The following is a 15,170-nucleotide window of genomic DNA, read 5'->3' on the forward strand; positions in this document are numbered from 1 at the left end:
TCTCAAGGTCTCATAGCTAGCAGCCGCCAATGAAGAGGAGCTCCAGCACTTGTGCATGAAGCAGCAGCATGCAGATCCAGCATTCCTCATCCTGAAGCCTGAAAAAAACCACGTTCACGGCCGCATAGGTAAGTGCCTATCCTTATTTCGTCAAATTACATAAGCTATACTCTAAATGTGCGTGACTGTGAGAATGAACGGATTGGACAAGTCGGGTAGCCATTCAGTTGGCCACCACAACCAGTCTGACGGCTTCGTCGGATCCGAATGGCCTTGGTTATGTCGAAAAGACGGGCAATTGACACGTGGGAAGCGTCCAATCAGAGAGAAGCGACAGTATAATAGGAATGGCAATGGTGAATGCAGAGGGAAGAATTCGGCGATCAGGGACATGCCGTAGAATGATGGCTGTGACGTCAGCCAATGGATCCACTGGGACAGCTCACCCCCGTGCCATGAATTCCGCAGCAATTCAAAATTGGTCGGCTGAATCACTTATGATGCACTGTAGTCATTTACTCACAACCGTTTTGCAGCCGAGTACGTGTCCTCAATCCTCTACAAGTTGTTAGCCCGAGTTCTCGGCCTGTTCCAACGTCCTGTTGCTGCTCAGAAAGTCCAGAACCACTGTAATGTTCTCCAGAAGCCGTGCACGATTTCTAGAGGAAGCTGCGCTACAGGGAGCCTAGCATTACGAAGAAGCTTGGACTGTTCACGTCGAGGGTGGCAATTCTCAGTGAGGTAGGCCTGAACATAACTTTCCCATGCAAATAATTCAAAAGGTGGTGAATTCGATGTGTTGAGAGGGTAGGGAAAATATGAATAAAGTCTGTCTATGAATTCAAAAGCCATTTTCTTATCGCCGCATGAAATTGTCTTCATAGTCTGCATGTGAGATTTTCTCCAGGGTTTTGAATTAAAATTGAGCCACTGTCAAGGCTCACCGGTGGAAAATTGTGAATTTCATATGACTGTGTGCATAACAGAGACGTAGCTCTGCTCTCTGTGTAGAAAAATCCCGAAGCTCTCCTTCTGTACACGAGCAGGCAAGTTCAGAACAACAAAAACAGGTTTTTTACCATGCCAGGACGGTTCATTAGAAAAGAGCCTTCGGACTCCAAGAAATTACGAGAAACCCCTGAGGTGGTGGACTTGTTTTCCCATGCACACTGGATGTCATTCTGTGACAAGCTTCAAGGTCACGATGACGAAATTACAGAAGAATTCTTAAGGTCTTTGAAGCCGAAGTCAAAGACATTGGCCATTGTCAACTTCAGAGGATTAACCCTCAAACTCACCCCACAGCTCATTAGCAGAGTAACTTATCTACCGATGGGGGTACCCTGGGATAAGGGGGAGAGAAAATTTGGCCAGAAAGCTAAAAAAGAGTTCTTCTTGCCAGAGGAACAATTTTCAGAGGACAAGAATGGAGTTCGAAGAACTAGCCTACAACCGTTCTAGAGTGAAGTCAGCCTCCAAATTATGAAGTATATTACGTGTGAGGGGAAATTTAGCATCGTGTATGGCTATAATTTCCGGTTGCTCACAGAACTCAGGCACCAAATGGACCTACCCTCCGAACAAAAATTGAGCATTCCTTACTTCCTCCTGCAATCCATGATTGAGTGTGCCACCAAACTGAGAGAGGGGACACCAGACCAGCTAGCCCATCATGGGCTTATCAAGCTCCTCGTGGAAGATGCACTCCACACTTACACTGTCCCTCTTTCTTGAGAAACTTTTTGGAATATGTCTAAGGATGATGACATCCGAATTTTGGCCGAGGAGCTCACTTCCTCCAGCAGCGAGGAGAAGGAGCACACTCAGGTAGAGAAGAAAACTAAAAGACAAGAAACCCCGGGCAAAACACCAAAGAAAGAACAGAGAGGAATGCAAGAAAAAGGCCAAACTGCCAAGACAGGGGGTGGTAAAATTACACCAACACCCAGGGAGAAGAGACTACAGAGCAGGGTAGAAAGGACTGAGAAAGTCCAAGCCAGTGAGGGCATCCCTAAGGCAGCCTCAGCCAAGCTAAAGGGAAAAGCACCCTCAGCCAAGCAGGCTAAAATGGTGCCATCCGCTTCTACAGGAAACTAGAAGGATATTTCTACAGGAAGTTTAAAAACGGCTTCTACAGGAAGCCAGAAACCAGCCACTACAGGACTTTCTACAGGAAGTCCGGAAAAAGGACAGAAGAAGGAGAAATTGGCTGAAATATTAGCTAGGGAGGCAGTAGCTGTGCTGGCCACCCTAAGTACCTCTCCCAAGCCAAAGGAAAAATGAAAGAGGGAGATTCCTCTGTATTTTAAAGCAAGAAGGAGTGTGAGAATTAAGACTGGCAGACCCCAGCCTCCATCAAAAGAGCCGATCACAATTGTGGATACCCCTACCACACCAAGGGATAGGTCCCCCTCCAAGACATCCATTACTTATGAGCGGGGGAGCCCGAAAACATCCTCATGGAGGGAAAGGATGGAGAAATTGAACCCGAAAGCCTCTCTACAGGATGCCGAGGCAGTTCTACAGGAAACTTTGGCTAGGCTGAAGGAAACTGAGTAGATGGAGGAAAGAGCAGCTAAGTCACCACAGGAGGAGAAGAAGACCGAGGTCATCGTGGAACCAAGCCCCCAGCCCAGCCTGGGCTCTTATTATAACTTCTTGGAGGTCGACAAAATTATTCCTCAAAAATTCACAGTGCCACTGTTTCTAGCACTAGAGGAAGAAAGAGTACGAACCCACACTTGGATGAGGATCGTTAAATCCAAGGGGGTATTAGATATAGGGCCTCTAGAGGAAAGGCTCAAGGAAACACAAAGGGAGGTTGCAAGAGTACGGCATGTGGAAAGCTCCCAACAGGCCAAGTTAAGAGAAGAGAATGAGTTGCTTAGACATCAGCTACAGCTACAGGGGCAGAGGAGTGAAGAGGACACAATAGCCAAGGAAACCACAACAGAACCTCAAGAAAAAGAAGGAATGCAATCTGACCTTGAGGAACTAAACCGGCAACTATAGGAAAGGGAATTGCAGGCAGGCATAGAGATACAATCTTTGAAACAACAGATGCAAGAAAAGGAGGCACAACTGGCCTACATGGCCAGTTGGGCAATGGACGCTCTGCAATGTAGGCAGCTGGCCAAATCCTATGGCCTATACCTAAGGGATCAGTGGCTACAATTCCAAATTAACACATTGGCATAGAGGGGTATCTCCCAAATCCAAAACCCCCAGCAGTTCATGGATTTATGTAACAACAGTTCATTAGAAGACAAGGCCAAGCTATCAGAGTTCTACCTTCATAATTTGGCCCTTCCAAATGTAACCTCATGGGACCCCAACACAGAAGTAGGTGATATGCAGCTGATGGCAATGACCTCATGGTTAAACCACGAAGAAAAGAGAGTGGCAGAGGTCAGAAATGTCATGAACCGAGAACTACAGGAACCACTGCTGATTAGAGTAGAGCCAGGGTACCCCACAGCATTGATATCGGCCCACCAACACCTAGCAACCAACTCTCAGGCTTTATTAGAGTACATGGATCGGCAGGCTCAGGCCATAGCACACTTTGAGGATATGGAGCGATTATTAGGGGACAATTGTGTTCATGCTTGCACCCGTAGGTGGAACACATTGTCCCACAGCCTCAAAATTAGGGAATATCACACTCCAACTAGAATGAGGGAGGCCTTGGCACGAGTGCCTCTCTACAAGAAGTCTATGCAGAACCTCCAGGCCAGCTGGATTAGCCTCAAGCTAAGTCCACCTTTGCTTTTGGGATTGTTAGAAGGAAGCATAGAAGAAGAAGAGCATAAGCAGTGGGAAGAGGTGGAAAGGAAGGCCGGATTCCATGACAGTGAGGAGGATACTACTTCAAAAGCCTGGGATGTGAGGGTGGTGATTAAAGCAATGAAAGATGAGGAATTGGACTAGTTGCTCATAGGATGAGCAATCCTTTTAGCAGGGGGGTGATGATGAGCCCCAAATTTGGTAACTTGTTGGGTTCATTTGGCCTAATTATCCTTGTTCAATCCTTCATTTTTCAATCCTTCATTTTTCATAGCTTATGCATTATTTTTCAATATGTTTATGCCATTTGTACGAATAAGGGTAGTCACTCTTCCTAGGTGGCTAACACGTGCTCATTTCAGGTTTTTTGACACATGTTGGAGCAAAACCGAGCAATCATGGGCTAGAAGACAGCCAAGCTTGGGGTGAGGATTCGTAGGGGGGTTGTCTATGGCATTAAATAGCCTTCCTCGGGATCTTCACCCCCAACTCTGAGCTCCAAAGGCCACCAAAACCGGATCTAGAAGGCAGCCAAGCAGATTTTGGAAGGAGCTGTCTACTCACAGTTTGGGCAACCAAGTCCCATAGATTTAGGAGGCCAACTAGGGCCCTCATGGTGTATAAATGTTAAGGCCTCAGCCTTCGTGAGGGACTTTTGGAAACCATTGCATATTTTGCACTACAGTGCTGTTAGCTCTACTTTGTTCTCTTGTAGCCATTTTGGGCATAACTCTTGACTTATGACTATTTTTTGATAATGAGAAGCAGTCCGATTTGATATCAACTCTGAGTTTTCTATAGGAGCCATAGCTCTCAGGGTTGGGCCCAACCTGAGAGCCTAGGGCTTCCTTTTTGTACTGTTACCTTTCCTTTATGCATTTGAAACGTATTTCTATTGGGCAGATTTAGTTGTGTTGGTTAAATAGGTCACTGTTTATGAATAGAATTGCTTCAGATGTTTAACATGGATTGGTAGGATAATAACAGGAAGAAGCTCCAAAAAAGGGTCAACAACACTCTCTGTTTCGCCTCATCCTTATTGGATCAGGGGCTGGAACTGAAGAAACAGTGCTGCCCCAACAAAAACACTAGTTTGCTTGACCATGCAATCCTTAGTGTATTGTTTTCATTTGCAGAAGTTAGTTATGGGTTCAGATCTCTGAAATGTTTCTTTGCATGATTGATGTACATGGTTTTCTTTCCAAATAAAGTTGTTGTTCATTCGTTTATTAACAGTTAGATTAGATTAGCTAGGACTTTGATTATTTGTAAGACGTTGTTGATTCGGTTAAAGGTACATTATGCAGGGCATCTCTACCACTCTCTCATCTGCCTAAGCTTCATCAGAGCCAGCTGTTCCATCTCCTAGCTAGGTTCCTCATCTCACATCTATCCTCTTGCCCACGTAACCCTACCTTTTTGTGCAATCATTGTTTCCGCCTTCTTTTAGCCAATTTAGCCATCTACACCTTCTAACCACTCCATCCACCTGTCCCTGGGCTACTTCAGACCCCTATCCTACCTCCATATCCATTCATGCATCTTCCCTCACTCACCCATCCTCTAAGATCCAATTTTTAAACATCCTGTAGAAATTTCTGAACATCCTGTAGAAATTCCTGAACATCCTATAGAACCCTTGTAGAATTCCTGTAGAAGCTTACAAATGAGGTTTCTTGATAGCCAAACTTTGTGAAACTCTCTGGAAGGGTGTTAGGGACTCCTTAGACCCTCTTTGAACCTTCCCGACCTCTTACAAGCATTTCTCCTCCTTGATCCACCCCTGCACAGTCAAAGAACAGTGAAAGCATATGCATGATGAAACTGACGACTTAATAAAAAATACAAAAAAATGTTTTCTTCAAATAGAGGTAGTCTCGACACATGTATTTTACCTTCATAGAAGTAATGGCATCTCTTCCAATAGTTTGCATTCTCTCCTTTGCATCAATAGGACTAGTTGGTAGAATTAGGGTTTGCTAGGGTTTGCGTTACTTTTTGGCTTTCAGTTCTTTCTGCAAGTAGATTAGCTTCCTTTGAGTTAGCTTTCGTCCATCAGTTAAAAAGCTTCTTCTAAGAGCTCATAGAGGTTGGCTTAAGCCCCTAGCGGACTTGTGCTAGCTGACCAAGTGACAGCTGCGGCAAGAGCTAGTACTTGTGCATACAACACCGTCGCTTCCAAGTTTGTTACGAACTACCGGGTTGATAAAAGTAAAGAAGGGAGTCCCAGGAGTTGCAACATTATTGCTACAATACTGGAGCCCACCACCGTCCATATCCTGTAATGCATTGGTGGGAATTACCACTGCCCAAACCATCAAGATAGAAGGACAAATCAAGAAAAAAAGGTGATAGTGTTGATTGATTCAGGAAGTACCCATAATTTTATTCATTGTAAGGTAGCAAAAGAATTGAATTGCTTCCTATATCCAGCACCAGAGGGTCAAGTGATGGTTTCAAATGGAGGAACAATAAATTGCTCTGGAAAGTGCCATAATATCAAGCTATACATGGGAGAATATGTATTGACTAGCCCAATGCTTTCCATTCCAAGGGGAGGTGATGATGTTGTACTAGGAGTCCAATGGCTACAATCCTTGGGTACAATAGCTTTTAATTTTCAAGAACTTTTCATGAAATTTTCTGCGGAAGGAAAGGAAGTTGAATTAAGGGGTATTACAGGGAAACCGGGAAAGATAATCAGCTCTAACAGTATGACAAAGCTTCTAAAAAAGGAACAAAGAGGTGTAATTGCACAATTATGTTCACTAGATGTTTCCACATTAAAATCATCTATTTCTCAAGATCTCCAAAATGTCTTGGACAATCATTCCAAGGTATTTGAGACTCCCAAAGGTCTCCCACCTATTCGTGATCATGATCATGCTATTCATCTCATTCCAAGAAGTGTTCCTCCAAACATCAGGCCGTACAGATATCCCTATGCCAAAAAGAGTAAAATTGAACGTATGGTTGCAGAAATGCTAGAGGCTGGTATAATTCAACCTAGTCAAAGCTCTTTCTCTGCTCCAGTAGTATTGGTGCACAAGAAGGATGGATCATGGCGCATGTGTCCAGATTATAGGGAGCTCAACAAGTTCACTATTAAAGATAAGTTTCTCATTCCTGTCATTGATGAACTACTGGATGAATTGCATGGATCAATTTAATTCACCAAGTTGGATCTTCGTTCAGGATATCATCAAATCATAATGAAGACTGAAGACATTCCGAAAATAGCATTTAGAACTCATGAGGGTCATTATGAATTTTTGGTCATGCCTTTTGGCCTTACCAATGCACCTTCTACATTTCAAGGTTTGATGAATTCCATTTTCAAACCATTCCTTAGAAAATTTGTGTTAGTATTTTTTGATGATATACTAATATACAACAAGTCTTGGAATGATCATGTTGAACATGTTGAAAGGGTGCTACATGTTGTGTGTGGAGCATGATTGTTCAGAGGTCTTTTGTTTCAGCCGGATGTATACCCCAGGAAGTTTGTACACCCCTCCATGCGGGGGGGGGTGCAGGGGGGACTTGTCCCCCCCGCGGGGGTCCGGGGGCCAGCGGTCCCCCGGCGAGGGTTCGGGGGCAGCGCCCCCAAAGCCAAAAATAGATGTAAAATTGCCTTGTAAAAGTATAGTAATTTCTAGTCAATTTGGGTCGTTCATTAGGCGGATGATCTGATGATAGAACTTATGTTTAGTTTAGGGTTTTTTGCCCTAGAAGGCAACCCCCTCTCTTTGTATGAGGGCATTGTATTTGAGGCTGTGAAATAGATGTGTATTCTCTGAGCGAGAAACAGAGAGGTGAGACTGTGAGAGAAAACAAAGGATATTACAGTGGATCTACTGTAGGTTGTGTCTCTTCATTTTGCTGGATAATAGAAAGGAAGGACTGGCTGTTCGGGGTGGACGTAGCCCAAATTGGGTGAACCACGTATATCTATGTCTCTCTTGTCTTATGCATTTTTGTGTTTATATTTCTGCAGTATTTTATGTGTTCCATTGCTCCGTAATATATAATTTTATAACAACTAGTATCAAAGCCGAAGGTCTATTTGGCTGATAAACTCGCAAGAAAGAAGGGTTCCTCGTTCGAGTGGGAGCAATGGTGGAAGATGGTAAGTTTAGGGTCGAGAAATTTAGCAGCCAAAACTTCTCGCTATGGAAGATGCAGATGGAAGATTATCTGTATCAGAAAGATCTGTACCTACCATTGAGCAGAAAAACAAAGAAGCCAATGGCTATGACAGGTGAAGAATGGAACCTTCTTGATAGAAAGGCACTTGGAACAATACGGTTGTGCCTCGCTGCGTTAATCGCCTTCAACATTTCGAAGGAAACAATGACAGAGGGTTTGATTCAGGCGTTGCCGAAACTATATGAAAAACCCTCGGCCTCAAACAAGGTATTTCTTATGAAACGGTTGTTTAATATGAAGATGTCGGAAGGCGGATCTATTGCAGATCATTTAAATGATTTTAATACAGTTACAAGTTAGTTAAGTTCTGTAGGGGTAAACTTTGAAGATGAAGTTAGAGCTCTGTTATTCTTGTGCTCATTGCCAGAAAGTTGGAATGGTTTAGTAATGGCCATTAGTAACTCTATCTCTGGATCTAGTACTTTAAAGTTTGATGATGTTGTTAGTACTATCCTTAGCAAGGAAATGTGACGGAAAAGCTCCGGTGAGACATCGGGTAATGCTTTGAGTGCAGAGTCTAGGGGAAGAAAAATGGAAAGAGGAAAGAGCTCAGGATATCACAGTAAATCAAGGAAAGGCAGATCCAAATCCAGATCAGGGATAGTGTGCTGGAAATGCGGAAAGAAAGGACACCTAAAGAAAGACTGTAGATCTCGAAAGGGAAAAGAAGGAGATGCACAACAAGAAAACAATCATGAAGCAAATGTGACAGGTGAGGTGTTACAAGATCCTTTGATTCTTTCTTTCGAAAATATTACTGATTCCTGGGTGGTAGATTCAGGGGCCTCACTCCATGCCACACCTGATAAGAAATACTTTCATGACTATGTTCAAGGAGATTTTGGACAAGTTCATTTGGGTGATGATAAACCCTGTAAAATTGTTGGAATGGGTAAGGTTCTTGTAAAACAACAGAATGGAAACCAATGGCTACTAAAGGAGGTAAGGCATGTTCTAGATCTAAAGAAAAATCTGATTTCAATAGGGCAGTTAGGCGGTGAAGGTTGTGTAACAATTTTCACAGATAAAGCTTGGAAGGTCACCAAAGGAGCCCTAGTAATAGCAAAAGGCGAAAAGGTTGGCACATTCTATTTATGCAATGGTATTTCTAACTCTGTTAATGCTTTAACTTTCAAAGGAGCAGATGCAACATTATGGCATCATAGGCTCGGACACATGAGTGAAAAGGGGATGAAGATTCTTCACTCAAGGAATTCGTTGCCAGGTTTAAAGAATGTTGATTTGGACTTCTGTGAAAATTGCATTTATGGAAAATAGAAGAGAGTCAGATTTCTCAGAGTTGGGAAAGAACAGAGGAGTGAAAAATTAGAGCTTATGCATACAGATGTATGGGGACCTGCTCAGGTATCATCTCTCGGTGGCTCTCATTATTATGTTACCTTTATTGATGATGCAACTAGAAAAACTTGGATTTATTGTATTAAGAATAAATTTGATGTATTCGATACTTTCAAGAAATGGAAAGCTTTGGTTGAGATTGAGACAGGAAAGAAATTGAAGTGTCTTAGATCAGACAATGGAGGTGAATATTGCAGCAAAGAGTTTGATAGGTACTGTTCAGAGCATGGAATTTGCAAAGAGAAGACAATTCCAAGAACACCACAAGAAAATGGTGTGTCAGAAAGGATGAACAGAACAATCATGGAGCGTGCAAGGTGCATGAGATTGCATGCAAGATTGCCTTTATAGTTTTGGGCAGATGCTGTAGATATTGTTGTTTATCTAATAAAAAGAGGGCCTTCAAGTTCCTTGGATGGTGGTGTTCCAGAGGAAGCATGGACAGGTAAAAAGGTAAAATACTCATTTTTAAAGCCTTTTGGCTGTGAGGCATTTGTCCATATTGATAAAGAAAATATAACAAAGCTTGAGGCAAAGTCAAAATGTACCTTTATTGGATATGGTGTTAATGATTTTGGTTATCGCTTATATGATTACGAAAATAACAAAATCATTAGGAGCAGAGATGTAATATTTAATGAAAAGGTCTTGTATAAGAATCAGTTGCAGGAAAATAAACAGGAAAAAGAAAACAAGGAATACGGAGTTGTTGATGAAATCACTGAAAAAGTAAAGGTGCCTGAAAATAATAATAATCAACAACCACAACAACAACAACAAGCACCCCAAACACCTAAAAGTGGTGTTAGAATATCTACCAGGATAAGTAGACCCCCTGAACGATACTCTCCTTCATTATATTATTTATTGTTGACTGATTCTGGTGAACCAGAATGTTATGAAGAAGCAATGCAGGTTGAAAGCAAGAAGAAGTGGGAGCTAGCCATGAAAGAAGAGATGGACTCATTAATGCATAACCAGACTTGGGACTTAGTCAGGTTTCCTGCAGGTAAAACTACATTGCAGAATAAATGGGTTTACAGGCTAAAGGAATAAGATGGAGGAAAACAAAGGTACAAAGCTAGACTTGTGGTGAAGGGTTTTGCACAGAAGAAAGGTATTGATTTTTATGAAATATTTTCTCCTGTTGTTAAAATGACTTCAATCAGAACTATTTTAAGTCTAGTAGCAGCTGAAGATTTGCATCTTGAGCAGTTAGATGTAAAGACAACCTTTCTCCATGGGGATTTGGAGGAAGAGATATATATGCAGCAGCCACAAGGATATGAGGTGAAAGGGAAGGAGAAACTAGTGTGCAGGTTGAAAAAGAGCTTGTATGGCTTAAAACAGGCTCCAAGGCAGTGGTATCTAAAATTTGACAAGTTTATGTCTGAACAAGGTTATACTATATGTCACTCTGATCATTGTGTTTATCTGAAAAAGAAAAATGATGGCAGCTATATTATATTGTTATTATATGTAGATGACATGCTTGTTGCAGGGTCTAACATGCAGGAAATAAATGTGCTCAAAATAAAATTGGCAAATTCATTTGCAATGAAGGATTTGGGAGCTGCAAAACAAATCCTTGGTATGAGAATCACTAGAGATAGGAAAAATCACAAATTAACATTGTCTCAGAATGAGTACATACAAAAGGTGTTGAAAAGATTTAATATGCACAATGCAAAACCAGTTAGTACACCTTTTGCTAGCCATTTCAAACTTAGTAAAGAAATGTGCCCAAAGACCCAAGAAGACATGGATTATATGTCTAAAGTTCCATATGCATTAGCAGTTGGAAGCTTAATGTATGCAATGGTCTGCACAAGGCCTGATATTGCACATGCTGTGGGAGTTGTAAGCAGGTACATGAACAATCCAGGAAAGGAACATTGGATGGTAGTGAAATGGATTTTCAGATATTTGAAAGGTACCACAAATCAAGCATTATGCTTTGGTGGTTCAAACATTTCTCTACAAGGATATTTTGATGTAGATATGGCAGGTGACAGAGATAACAGGAGGAGCACTACAAGATATGTATTTACTATTGGTGGAACAACTGTCAGTTGGGTTTCAAAAATCCAAAGTGTTGTTGCACTTTCAACAACAGAAGCAGAATATGTTGCTACTACAAAGGCTAGTAAAGAAATGATTTGGTTACAAAGGTTTATGGGTGAATTGGGTAAGGAGCATGATATGGGCACATTATACAGTGATAGCCAAAGTGCCATTCATCTTGCAAAGAACTCAGCATTTCATTCTAGGACTAAACACATACAGCTCAAGTACCATTCATATGATCAGTGTTGGAAGATGGAGAGTTGAACCCGGAAAAGATACACACTAGCCAAAATCCTGCAGAATTGCTAAAAAAAGTTGTAACTAGGGAGAAACTGAGAACATGCTCAGTTTCAATTGGCCTTCAAGGATGAAGATGAAGATGAGAAATAGCCAGGTCCAAATAGGAGTCATTGTCCAACAAATGAAGCAGCGGTGGAGTTGCTACAATCATTCTCCAAGTGGGAGATTGTTGTGTGGGAGCATGATTGTTCAGAGGTCTTTTGTTTCAGCCGGATGTATATCCCAGGAAGTTTGTACACCCCTCCATGCGGAGGGGACTTGTCCCCCACCACGGGGGTCCGGGGTGGCCAATCCCCCCTTACTGGGGGGTTCGGGGGCCAGTGTTCCCCCGAAGCGAAAAATAGATGTGAAATTGCCTCATAAAACTATAGTAATTTCTAGTCAATCTGGGCCATTCATTAGGCAGATGATCTGATGATAGAACTTATGTTTAGTTTAGGGTTCTTTTCCCTAGAAGGAAACCCCCTCTCTTTGTATGAGGGAATTGTATTTGAGGCTGTGAAATAGATGTGTATTCTCTGAGCGAGAAACGAAGAGGCAAGACTGTGAGAGAAAACAGAGGATATTACATCGGATCTGCTGTAGGTTGTGTCTCTTCATTTTGCTGGAAAATAGAAAGGAAGGATTGGCTGTTCGGGGTGGACGTAGCCCAAACTGGGTGAACCACGTATATCTGTGTCTCTCTTGTCTTATGTGTTTTTGTGTTTATATTTCTGCAGTATTTTATGTGTTCCATTGCTCCGTAATATATAACTTTATAACACTACAACTATTGGAGGAGAAACAATTATATGCAAAAAGATCCAAATGTTTCTTTGGAGTACAAGAGGTGGAATATCTGGGTCATATTGTATCTCATGAAGGAGTTATGGTAGACCCTAGAAAAAATAAAGCCATTAAGAAATGGAAAATCCCCACATCCATAAAGCATCTGCGAGGATTTCTCAGGTTGACAGGGTATTATCGCAAGTTTGTTAAGAATTATGGGAGAATAGTAGTACCTCTAACAACATTATTGAAGAAAGATGAATTTTCATGGACTCCAGAAGCAACAAAGGCCTTCGAACATCTTAAGGAGGCAATGTGCCAAGCACTAGTCTTAGCTACAATGGACTTCACAAAAACCTTTATTGTGGAATGTGATGCTTCAGGAAATGGAATTGGTGCTGTTTTAATGCAAGATGAAAGACCCATTGCTTTTGAAAGTCATCCAATCAAGGGAAAGTTTTTACACAAAGCTATTTATGCGAAGGAAATGTTGGCAATACTATATGCACTTAAGAAATGGTGACCCTACCTAATGGGAAGAACCTTCAAGGTAAAAACGGATCATGGTAGCCTTAAATAATTTTTAGAACAAATATTATCCTCTGAAGAGCAACAAAAGTGGGTCACAAAGATGTTGGGTTATGACTTTGAAATCATCTACAAAAAAGGGAAGCAAAATGTGGTGGCAGATGCACTCTCAAGAAAGGATGACGATGTGGAAGCATTGTTGTGTGCCATTTCTATTATGCAACCAAATTGGATAAATGAAGCAAGGGAGGAATGGAAGAATGATGAAGAAGTGTGGGAACTTATTCGAAAGTTACAACAAGATTCTAGTACATCTGATACATTTAGCTGGAAAAATGATTCGTTATGGTACAAAGATTGCTTATACCTTTTTAACAATTCCCAACTCAAACAAAAGATTATTATGGAATTGCACACTTCTCCCTTAGGAGGGCACTCAAGATTTTTAAAAACTTACCACAGGGTTAAGAAGGAATTTTTTTGGGATGGCCTTAAATTGGATATTAAAAAGTTTGTGGTAGAATGTTTAGTTTGCCAACAAAATAAAGTTGAAACAATTAAGACCCCGAGTCTATTACAACCTTTATCCATTCCAAGCCAACATTGGGAGGAGGTTTCAATGGATTTTATCACAGGTTTACCCAAGTCTGAGGGAAAGAGTGTCACCATGGTGGTAGTTGACAAACTTACCAAGTATGCACACTTTTGTGCATTATCACATCCATTTAAAGCCAGTACAGTTTCTACTGCATTTATGGAAACAATTCAAAAGCTACATGGAAATCCAAAGATTATTGTAAGTGACAGAGACCCCATTTTCACTAGAAATTTTTGGACAGAATTATTTTCTTGTCTCGGTACTTAGTTAGCTCATAGCTCATCTTATCATCCTCAATCTAATGGGAAAACTAAGATAGTAAACAAATATTTGGAAGGATATCTTCATTTCTTTGTATCTGATAAATAGACACAATGGGTCAAATGGTTGCCTCTGGCTGAATGGTGGTATAACACTTCCTTCCATACAACAACAAAAATGACCCCATTTGTGGCACTTTATGGATATCAGCCACCATTCATCACATCATATTTAAGGGAAAACTCTAAGGTTCAAGCAGTGGAACATCACATCAAGCATCAACAACAAGTCCTCCAACTCTTAAAGGATAACCTCGTGTTGGCGCATAATAGAATGAAACAACAAGCAGATCAACATCACAGTGAAAGAAGTTTTGATGTAGGTGATTGGGTATTCGTACGGCTACAACCATATAAACAAATGTCCCTCAAGCAAGCTAAGAAGGATAATAAATTATCACCAAAGTATTATGGTTCGTACAAGGTTTTGCAAAAGATTGGTACTATGGCATACAAATTGGAGCTTCTTGCAGCTTCTTGAGTGCACCCAATTTTCCATGTTTCATGTTTAAAGAAGGTTATAGGCGACAAAATCCCAGTTCAAACAATATTGCCAAAACTTGATGAGGAAGGAAAAATTATATTGGAACTAGAAGCAGTCACAGAAACAAGAACTCGACAGCTATGAAATCGATCAATTTCGGAGTATCTCATCAAGTGGAAGAACTTATCCGCTGAAGATTCCACATGGGAGGATGATAATTTTATACAGAAGCATCCAGAACTACTCAAGCATTGAGGACAACACTTTTTGGAAGGAGAGGGGCATGTTAGGTCCCTACAATACTAGTGATTACCCCATTACTATCGTAGTTGTATCCCTTCTTAATATTTTTGTACCCCTATTGTCCCCATATTATTATTACTGTGCCCCATAGAATCCCTCTATTGTTATTTTTGTGCCTTTATATTATTATTGTTAGGTCGGCTTGGTTATATTGTGACTCCTTAGACTCCTATATATAGAAAGGAGGTTTTGTCATTTGAATCATCAAGGAATCATTCATTTGTGTAATGTAAAGGAGGTTGCCCCCTCGAAGAGGCTGAATTCCAAGGCGTTGATCTATCTTTTCTATCTTTTTGTGAGTTGGTTTCATAACATATGCTCATCTTGATGGATATCTACATCAAGAAGGATTCAATAAAGGAAGCGTAAAAAACAATATCTATGTGAAAGTGGATCAATATAAACTAACAATTATCGAGGTATATGTGGACGATATAATCTTTGGAGG

Source organism: Pinus tabuliformis, chromosome 4_1 (genome assembly GCF_031772625.1).
Source record: "Pinus tabuliformis cultivar Carrire ecotype Pingquan chromosome 4_1, CPIR1, whole genome shotgun sequence".
In the NCBI taxonomy this organism is placed as follows: Eukaryota; Viridiplantae; Streptophyta; class Pinopsida; order Pinales; family Pinaceae; genus Pinus; species Pinus tabuliformis.